Below are 11,827 nucleotides of genomic sequence, written 5' to 3' on the forward strand. Positions count from 1 at the left end.
TATCCACACATGTATCTGAGTTTCCTATGAATACAATTCTAGCATGGATAATAAACGATTATCATGAATAAGGAAATATAATAATAATAACTAATTTATTATTGCCTCTAGGGCATATTTCCAACAGTCTCCCACTTGCACTAGAGACAATAATCTAGTTCACATCACCATGTGATTAACACTCACAGGTCACATCGCCATGTGATTAACATCCAAAGAGTTTACTAGAGTCAACAATCTAGTTCACATCACTATGTGATTAACACTCAATGAGTTCTGGGTTTGATCATGTTATGCTTGTGAGAGAGGTTGTAGTCAACGGGCCTGCAACATTCAGATCCCTATGTATTTCGCAAAACTTTATGTCATATCATAGATGCTGCTACCACGTTCCACTTGGAGCTATTCCAAATTGTTGCTCCATTATACGTATCCGGTATCTCTACTCAGAGCTATCCGGATAGGTGTTAAGCTTGCATCGACGTAACTCTTTACGTCGAACTCCTTATCACCTCCATAACCGAGAAACATTTCCTTATTCCTCTAAGGATAATTTTGACCGCTATCTAGTGATCCACTCCTGGATCACCTTTGTACCCTCTTGCCAGACATGTGGCAAGGCACACATCAGGTGGGGTACTCAGCATCGCATACCATATAGAGCCTATGACAAAAGCATAGGGGACGACCTTCGTCGCTCCTCTTTCTTCTGCCGTGGTCAAGCTTTGAGTCTTACTCAATTTCACACCTTACAACTCAGGTAAGAATCCCTTCTTTGACTGATCTATTTAGAACTCCTTCAAAATCATGTCAAGGTGTGCGTTCTTTGAAAGTATCATCAGGCGTCTTGATCTATCTCTATAGATCTTGATTCCCAATATGTAAGCAGCTTTATCCAGGTCTTCCTTTGAAAATAATTCTTCAAACAACCGTTTATGCTTTCTAGAAATTCTACATTATTTCGGATCAACAATATGTCATCCACATATACTTATTAGAAATGTTGTAGTGCTCCCACTCACTTTCTTGTAAATACAAGTTTCTAGCAAACATTGTATAAACCTAAAAGCTTTGATCCCTCCATCAAAGCATATATTTCGACTCCGAGATGCTTGCTCTAGTCCATCGAAGGATCGCTGGAGCTAGCATACCTTTTAGCATCCTTAGGATCGACAAAACCTTTGTAATTGTATCACATACAACCTTTCCTTACGAAAACTGGTAAGGAAACTTGTTTTGACATCCATCTGCCAGATTTCATAAATGCAGCTAATGCTAACATGATTCCGACGGACTTAAGCATCGCTACGGATGAGAAAATCTCATCGTAGTCAACTCCTTGAACTTGTGAAAAACTCTTCGCCACAAGTCGAGCTTCATAGACGGTGACATTATCGTCCACGTCCGTCTTCTTCTTAAAGATCCATTTATCTCAATGGCTTGCCGATCATCGGGCAAGTCCACCAAAGTCCATACTTTGTTTTGATACATGGATCCTATCTCGCATTTCTTGGCTTCTAACCATTTGTCGGAATACGGGCCCACCATCTCTTCTCCATAGTTCGTAGGTTCATTGTTTTCCAACAACATGACCTCTAAGACAGGATCACCGTACCACTCAGGAGTAGTACATATCCTTGTCGACCTACGAGGTTCGATAGCAACTTGATCCGAAGCTTCATGATCACTATCATTAGTTTCCTCTTCAACAGTCGTAGGTTCCACAGAAACATCTTTCTGTGTTGCACTACTCTCCGGTTGAAGTGAGGGTTCGACAACCTCATCAAGTTCTATCTTCCTCCCACTCAATTCTTTCGAGAGAAACTCCTTCTCGAGAAAGGACCCGTTCTTGGCGACAAACACTTTGCCCTTGGATCTGAGATAGAAGGTATACCCAACTATTACCTTTGGGTATCCTATAAAGATGTATTTGTCCGCTTTGGGTTCGAGCTTTTCCGGCTGAAGCCTTAAGCATCGCAGCACCAAATATTAAGAAACGACAACTTTGCTTTCTTGCCAAACCAATGTTCATACGACGTCATCTCAACGGACTTAGATGGTGCCCTATCCAAAGTGAATGCAGTTGTCTCTAATGCATAACCTCAAAATCATAGCGGTAGATCGGTAAGAGACATCATAGGTCACACCATATCTCATAAGGTTCGATTACGACATCCGGACACACCATTAGGCCGTGGTGTTCCAGGTGGCTTCAACTGCGAAACAATTCAACAATGTCTTAAGTGATTGCCAAACTCATAACTCAGAAAATCTCCCCTTGATCAGATCGTAGGAACATGATCTTCTTGTTATGATGATTCTTAACTTCACTCTGAAATTGCTTGAACCTTTTCAAACGTTTCAGACTTTTGCTTCATTAAGTAAATATACCCATATCTACTCAAATCGTTAGTGAAGATGAGAAAATAATGATATCCACCACACGCCTTAATTCTCATTGGATCACACACATCAGCATGTATGATTTCCAACAAGTCACTTGCCCGTTTCACTGTACCTGAAAACGGGATCTTAGTCATCCTGCCCATGAGGCATGGCTCGCATGTGTCAAGTGATTCAAAATCAAGTGACTCCAAACATCCATCGGCATGGAGTTTCTTCACGCATTTTATGCCAAAATGACCTAAGCGGCAGTGCCACAAGAAAGTGGTACTATCATATTAACTCTACATCTTTTGGCGTTAATATTATTATCATGTGCGTTACTATGATCGAGATTCAATAAACCATTGGGTGCATGACCATAAAGGTATCATTCATGTAAACATAATAACCATTATTCTCTAACTTAAACGAATAACCGTATTGCAATGAACATGATCTAATCATATTCATGCTCAACGTAGACACCTGATAACATTTATCTAGGTTCAACACTAATCCCGAAGGTAGAGGGAGCGCGCGATGGTGATCTTATCAACCTTGGAAACACTTCCAACACACATCGTCACCTCGCCCTTAGCTAGTATCCGTTCAGTCTGTAGCTTTTGCTTCAAGTCACTAATAATAGCAACTGAACCGGTATCCAATACCCAGGTACTACTAGGAGTACTAGTAAGGTACACATCAATAACACGTATATCAAATATACTTTGTTGAAGTTGCCAGCTTTCTTATCTACCATGTATTTGGGGTAGTTCCGCTACCATGTGATCATTCCCCTTACAATAGAAGCACTTAGTCTCGAGGTTTGGGTTCAACCTTGGGTTCCTTCATTAGAGCGACAACTGGTTTGCTATTCATGAAGTTTCCCTTCTAGCCCTTGCCCCTTTTGAAACCAGTGATCTTGATAAACCATCAACACTTGATGCTCCTTCTTGATTTCTACTTTTGCGGTTTTAAGCACCGCTAATAGCTCCGGGATCATCTCCATCCTTTGCATGTCATAGTTCATCACGAAGTTCTAGTAGCTTGGTGATAGTGTCTAGAGAATTCTGTCAACCACTATCTCATCTGGAAGATTAACTCCCACTTGTTTCAAGTGATCTTAGCACCCCAGACATTCTGAGCACATGCTCACTAGTGGAGCTATTCTCCTCCATCTTGTAGGCAAAGAACTTGTCAGAGGTCTCATACCTCTCAACACGGGCATGAGCCTGGAATCCCAATTTCAGCTCTTGGAACATCTCATATGTTCTATGGCGTTCAAAACGTCATTGGAATCCCGATTCTAAGCTGTAAAGTATGGTGCACTTAACTATCAAGTAGTCATCAGGATGTATCTGTCAGATGTTCATAACATCCACAGACGATGCTGGAGGGGTTGGCACACCGAGCGGTGCATCAAAGACATAAGCCTTCTGCGTAGCAGTGAGGACACTCCTCAGGCAACGGACCTAGTCCGCATCATTGCTTACAATATCTTTCAACTTAATCTTTCTCTAGGAACGTATTGAAACAGGGAGCTACAATGCGAGCTATTGATCTACAACCCTTTTTGCAAAGACAACTTAGACTATTGTTCATGATAAATAAGTTCATCTAATCAAATTATATAATGAACTCCCACTCAGATAGACATCCCCCTAGTCATCTAAGTGATACATGATCCGACTCAACTAGACCGTGTTCGATCATCACGTGAGACGGACTAGTCATCATCGGTGAACATCTCCATGTTGATCGTATCTTCCATATGACTCATGTTCGACCTTTCGGTCTCTTTTGTTCCGAGGCCATGTCTGTACATGCTAGGCTCATCAAGTCAACCTAAGTGTTTTGCATGTGTAAATCTGTCTTACACCCATTGTATGTGGACGTTGGAATCTATCACACCCGATCATCACGTGGTGCTTCGAAACAATGAACTTTCGCAATGGCGCACAGTTAGGGGGAACACTTTCTTGAAATTATTATGAGGGATCATCTTATTTACTACCGTCGTTCTAAGCAAATAAGATGCAAAAACATGATAAACATCACATGCAATCAAATAGTGACATGACATGGCCAATATCATATTGCTCCTTTGATCTCCATCTTCGGGGCGCCATGATCATCTTCGTCACCGGCATGACACCATGATCTCCATCATCATGATCTCCATCATCGTGTCTCCATGAAGTTGTTCGCCAATTATTACTTCTACTACTATGGCTAACGGTTTAGCAATAAAGTAAAGTAATTACATGGCGTTTATTCAATGACATGCACGTCATACAATAATTAAGACAACTCCTATGGCTCCTGCCGGTTGTCATACTCATCGACATGCAAGTCGTGATTCCTATTACAAGAACATGATCAATCTCATACATCACATATATCATTCATCACATTCTTTTGGCCATATCACATCACACGGCATATGCTGCAACTAATTGTTGTTGCAAGTTTTTACGTGGCTGTTATAGGTTTCTAGCAAGAACGTTTCTTTCCTACGCCAAAACCACAACATGATATGCCAATTACTATTTACCCTTCATAAGGACCCTTTTCATCGAATCCGATCCGACTAAAGTGGGAGAGACAGACACCCGCTAGCCACCTTATGCAACTAGTGCATGTCAGTCGGTGGAACCTGTCTCACGTAAGAGTACGTGTAAGGTCGGTCCGGGCCGCTTCATCCCACGATGCCGCCGAATCAAGATAAGACTAGTAACGGCAAGTAAATTGACAAAATCGACACCCACAACAACTTGTGTTCTACTTGTGCATAGAAACTACGCATAGGCCTAGCTCATGATGCCACTGTTGGGAATAGCAGAAATTCAAAATTTTCTACGCATCACCAAGATCAATCTATGGAGTAATCTATCAACAAGGCGAAGGGGAGTGCATCTACATAACCTTGTAGATCTCTAAGCGGAAGCGTTGCAAGAACGCGGATGAGGTAGTCGTACTCGTGGCGATTTAGATCGCGGTCGATTCCGATCTAAGCGTCAAACAATGCGCATTCAACGCACGTGCAACCCGGTGACGTCTCCCATGCCTTGATCCAGCAAGGAGAGAGGGAGAGGTTGGGGAAGACTCTGTCCAGCAGCAGCACAACGGCATGGTGGTGTTGAGGAGCGCGGTACTCCAGCAGGGCTTCGCCAAGCACTACGAGAGACGAGGAGGGAGAGAGGTAGGGCTGCGCCTTGGGAGAGAGAGACTCGTGTGTTGGGCAGCACCAAAACCTCCACTATATATAGGGGGAGGGAAGGGCTGTGCCCCCACCTAGGTTTCCACCCCTAGGGGTGCCGGCCATCCCTAGATCTCATCTAGGGGGGCGGCCAAGGGGGAGAGAGGGGGGCGCACCACTAGGTGGGCCTTAGGCCCATCTGAGTCTAGGGTTTCCCCCCTTTCCCTTCTCTATTCGCCTTGGGCCCTGGTGGGGGGCGCACCAGCCCACCTAGGGCTGGTCCCTCCCACACTTGGACCACGCAGCCCTCTGGGGCCGGTGGCCCCACCTGGTGGACCCCCGGGACCCTCCCGGTGGTCCCGGTACGTTACCGATAGCACCCGAAACTTTTCCGGTGACCAAAACAGGACTTCCCATATATAAATCTTTACCTCTGGACCATTTCGGAACTCCTCATGACGTCCGGGATCTCATCCGGTACTTCGAACAATACTCGATAACCATGTATATCTATTCCCTATAACCCTAGCATCATCGAACCTTAAGTGTGTAGACCCTACGGGTTCGGGAACCATGTAGACATGACCGAGACAACTCTCCGGCCAATAACCAACAGCGGGATCTGGATACCCATGTTGGCTCCCACATGTTCCATGATGATCTCATCGGATGAACCACGATGTCAAGGATTCAATCAATCCCGTATACAATTCCCTTTGTCTACCGGTATAGTACTTGCCCGAGATTCGATCGTCGGTATACCGATACCTTGTTCAATCTCGTTACCGGCAAATCTCTTTACTCGTTCCGTAACACATCATCCCGTGATCAACTCCTTGATCACATTGTGCACATTATGATGATGTCCTACCGAGTGGGCCCAGAGATACCTCTCCGTCACACGGAGTGACAAATCCCAGTCTCGATTCGTGCCAACCCAACAGACACTTTCGGAGATACCCGTAGTGCACCTTTATATCCACCCAGTTACGTTGTGACGTTTGGTATACCCAAAGCATTCCTACGGTATCCGGGAGTTGCACAATCTCATGGTCTAAGGAAAAGATACTTGACATTTAGAAAAGCTTTAGCATACGAACTACATGATCTTGTGCTAGGCTTAGGATTGGGTCTTGTCCATCACATCATTCTCCTAATGATGTGATCCCGTTATCAACGACATCCAATGTCCATGGTCAGGAAACCGTAACCATCTATTGATCAACGAGCTAGTCAACTAGAGGCTTACTAGGGACATGGTGTTGTCTATGTATCCACACATGTATCTGAGTTTCCTATGAATACAATTCTAGCATGGATAATAAACGATTATCATGAATAAGGAAATATAGTAATAATAACTAATTTATTATTGCCTCTAGGGCATATTTCCAACACCGGCACCCCTCGAGAAAATATCACATGGACGCCCGAATGGTTCTATATAGCCGACGTACCACTTCATGACCTAGCTCGTCCTGGGTTTCCGCCTTCTCCTCGGACCCCCCCCCCAAAAAAACTTTATAGTTGGAGGCCATGGAGCAATGCCCAAAAGGATGATGCCGACATGGCTTGTCTTGCAGCCAAGGTGAGATGCCTGACAAATACATGCCTCGTTATAATAGATGTGATGGCCACAACCATCATCCGAAGAGTTCAGCCTCTTCGGTAGCAACAACGTCCGTTGTGCATGTACAACTGGACTGATGATGTTGGGAATGTAGCAGGCAATTTCAAAAAAAATCCTACGCTCACGCAAGATCTATCTAGGAGATGTATAGCAACGAGAGGGAGAGTGTGTCTATGTACCCTCGTAGACCATAAGCGTAAGCGTTTCACAACGCGGTTGATGTAGTCGAACTTTCTTCACGATCCACCGATAGAGTACCGAACGTACGGCACCTCCGAGTTCTGCACACGTTCAGCTCGGTGACGTTCCTCACCTTCTTGATCCAGGAAGATGTCGAGGTAGTAGATGAGTTTCGTCAGCACGACAATGTGGTGGCGGTGATGGTAAAGTGATCTCCGTAGGGCTTCGCCTAAGCACTACGAAAATGTGACCGGGGGAGTAAACTATGGAGGGGGGCGCAGCACATGGCTAGGCAATTGTCTGGGGTGTGCTAGGGCGCCCCCCACATATATATAGGTGGGAGGGAGAGGGGAGGCATCCAGAGGCACCCCAAGTAGGCCGAATCCTACTTGGGGTCCCTCCCTAATTCGCCCCCTACCATATTTATCGGGGGGGAGGAAAGAGGGGGGAGGGGATCCTATTCCCTTTCTTTCCTTTCATCCTTCCCGTTTCCTTCTCCACCTTGGCCGGCCCATATGGGGGGAGCACCATACCCTTTTGGCTTCTGTGTTTCCCCTCTTGGCCCATATCTTTTGCCGGGGGTGCCCGGAACCCCTTCTGGTGATCCAATATGTACCTGGTACCCTCCGGAATACTTCCGGTGTCCGAATACAATCGTCCTATATATCAATCTTTACCTTTCGATCATTTTGGGACTCCTCATCATGTCCTCGATCTCATCCGGGACCCCGAACAACATTAGGTCACAAAATCACATAACTCATATAATACTATATCATCATCGAACGTTAAGCGTGCGGACCCTACGAGTTCGAGAACTATGTAGACATGACGAGACACCTCTCCGAACAATAACCAATAGGGGAACCGGGATGCTCATATTGGCTCCGACATATACTACGAAGATCTTTATCGGTTGAACCGTTATGACAACATACGTTATTCCCTTTGTCCATTGGTATGTTACTTGCCTGAGATTTGATCGTCGGTATCTTCATACCTAGTTCAATATGTATACCAGCAAGTCTCTTTGCTCATTCTATAATACATCATCTTGCAACAAACTCATTAGTCACTTTTCTTGCAAGGCTTCTTATGATGTGTATTACCGAGAGGCCCAGAGATACCTCTAGATACTTGGAGTGATAAATCCTAATCTCGATCTATACCAACCTAGCAAACACCTTCGGAGATACCCGTAGAGCATATTTATAATCACCCAGTTACGTTGTGATGTTTGATAGCACACAAAGCATTCCTCCGGTATCCGGGAGTTGCATAATCTCATAGTCGAAGGAATATGTATTTGACATGAAGAAAGAAATAGCAATAAAACTGAATGATTAATATGCTATCCAGAAGTTTGAGGAGTTCACGTATTCACTGTGTGTTAATGCTTTGTCTCGGTTCTCTATTAAAAAGAGGCCTTAATATCCCTTAGTTTCCTTATGGACCCCGCTGACATGGGAGGGTAGGACAAAAGATGTCATGCAAGTTCTTTCCATAAGCACGCATGACTATTTATAGAATAGATGCCTACATTATATTTATGAACTGGAGCTAGTTTTATATCACCCTAGGTTATGACTGTTATATGATGAATATCATCCAATGAATTGACCGATCCAATGCCTACGAATTTCTCATACATTGCTCTTTCTAAGTTACTGCTGCTGCTGCTACTGTTTCACTTGCTACACAATCACTGCCATCATTGTTACTGTTACTGTTACTGCTACCACTACTATCAAAACTATCATACTACTTTGCTAAGGATCCCTTTACTATAGATAATTCATCTCCAAGTGTGGTTGAATTGACAACTCAGCTGCTAATACTTGCAAGGCTCCCCTTGTGTCGAATCTATAAATTTGGGTTGAATACTCTACCCTCGAAAACTATTGCGATCCCCTATACTTGTGGGTTATCACCAGGCCCAAACGAGGAGCTAAAGGAATTGGTAGATATAAACTAGTAAGGAATGACTAAAAAGCTACAAAAATTGTTTGATGGTTTGTTTTATTACAAGAATAGTTGCAAGAACGTGAATTTTAACAAAGGTGCAATGTTGTAGCAAGTAGCCCGATCCTTAATTGTGATGAGGAAAAGCCGGTTGGATCACTTATAGGGATCAAATCGCTCTCGGTAACACACGTAAATTTCACCAAGTTACTTTCACCTAGTTCCATTGAGTTAGTGTCCATTGCCTTCATAATACTTGTGTGGTATCTAAATAATGTGTTGTTCTTACTTGAATGAACAACGTATTTATAAATTATAGCCTCTATAAAAGCATCCAAAAATACAAAAGAGTAATCTAACCATAACATTAAACTTTGGGGTTCCAACAACTCTTCATGCAATGGTTCATAAACATAGGGTTTGGTAATATATGTCACTCCAACCACCCATCACAGATTATTTAATGACACAAAGATCTCATGTATGCCCAAGTGATATGCATTCAACGTTTGCACATCACCACTAGATAATTACCGCCACATAATATCAAACCATTAAACTTTGCTCAACTTCACATTAATTAGTAGCAACAAGGTTTATACCATGTCCTCAAGAATGTAACAGACTATTCACAAGATATAATATGTATCATGATCAGTGGAGATGATAATATGAGTAATAATATGAACATAGGAATATTTCACCAATAAACTTTCTAATCATCAACTACAAGAGTAATCAATACTACAAAGTATTCCCACTAAAGGATTTAAGGTAATAGTTCATAGATTGAAGGCTAGGGGTGGAGATGGGCGATGATGCAGATGGTGTTGGTTACCATGATAGTGTTGATTATGAGCCCCGCGATGAACAGAGTGTTGGTGATGTCATTGGATTCAATTTCTCCCCTTTCAGAGGGAAATGATATTAGAGAAACAACCATTCGGGAGTAGAAAAGTGCTCTGCTTGTGTTCCACCTCGCAGATGACTACGAAAAATCCCATAAAATCACGGTAGACTGAGAGGTGTCAAAGAGGTCTCCTGTAGGCCCACACACCCCTACAACGTGTGTAGGCGGTGGGCCATGTGGGCCCCATAGGGACCTCCTTAAGTGGTCCCAAGCCCCTGGCTCTCTTCCCGCATAAAAACCCAATATATGTTTTTGGTCTTTAGAGGACTAATTTCTTTGTGGGTATTTTTCTTCATTCTTTTCCATGGTTCTTCAAAAATTCCCCCTCCTCCGGTATATCATGCAGTTTAATAGGAAAAAGGCATTAGACTAATGCAATTATGTGAAAGATGTTGATGATAACAAGAAATTTATAATGAGTATTGCTTTTCCCTAGTCATGTACTTGACACGGTTGCTTGCATATTTCTTTAGTTTATTCCAAGTTCTCCAGTTAAAAGTGCGTGTAGTTCCCATGTGTGGTTTTGGTAATTACTGACAATCCTCATGGAATAATGTTTTCATTAAGATATATTTGAAGGGAAGTTCCATAGGCAATGGATGAAGAATATTTGATGGATTCAAGGATGAAATCCATCAACTCAAATACATGCATCAAGACTTGGTAATGAATCACAATTCCTATCCAGCAACAATGGCATCAATGTATATATGAAGATATGTTCCTTGGGTGATGAAATAAGGAGATTGGATGGATTTGGAATTAATGTCATCAACATATAAATATGCATCAAGCTTGAGTTCAATGACTGATTGAAATATGATCAAAACGAATTCCATGTGATGAACAAGATATGATCAAGATGGAGTTCTTTGGAGGATCTTAGAGGTTGACATGCTTGGGCTAATGAGTTGATCCATGATGGGTATGGCTTGGTCAAGATTTTGAGAGAATGATAAAGAGAAGAATTCTAGATATGGCTTCAAGATGGCATCATGATGATCATATGGTGATTCATGGTTAACAAGTCTTGAAGCAAGTAATTACTATGCAGAATTCATTGTGCCTCTCAAGAGATTGTGACGGAGCATGAAGAAGAGCAAGTGATAAAAAATTGCTATTCATGGAGTAAACTCAAAATGATCATGACAGAATTGAGGTTTTGGTGATCATGTCTTGAAGCAATTAAGCACGATAAAGAATTGAATATGGCCTTTAAGACAACAAGATTAAACATGGATTAACGACAAATGTTGATCAAAATAAAGCTCTAATATTAAGTTCTAAATAGTCAACACACAAGCGCAAATGAAGTAGCACATGGGGTCTTGTGGTATGGTAAGAAATTGCTAGTTGCCCTTTGCGAACTAACCCATACTATGTGTTTTGTATGTCTATGTGGGTTAGGTGATTCTCATGGGCTCGCATCAAAAGAAAGATTTCAAGTAGCGCATGTGAGGATGTCAATTAACAATGATCGTCAAGATTGATAAGGGCAAGTTCAATATAGGCATCCCGAAGGTGCACATGCTTGAAGCTTGCAGATGATCATGTGGTGGAC

Source organism: Triticum aestivum, chromosome 3B (genome assembly GCF_018294505.1).
Source record: "Triticum aestivum cultivar Chinese Spring chromosome 3B, IWGSC CS RefSeq v2.1, whole genome shotgun sequence".
In the NCBI taxonomy this organism is placed as follows: domain Eukaryota; kingdom Viridiplantae; phylum Streptophyta; class Magnoliopsida; order Poales; family Poaceae; genus Triticum; species Triticum aestivum.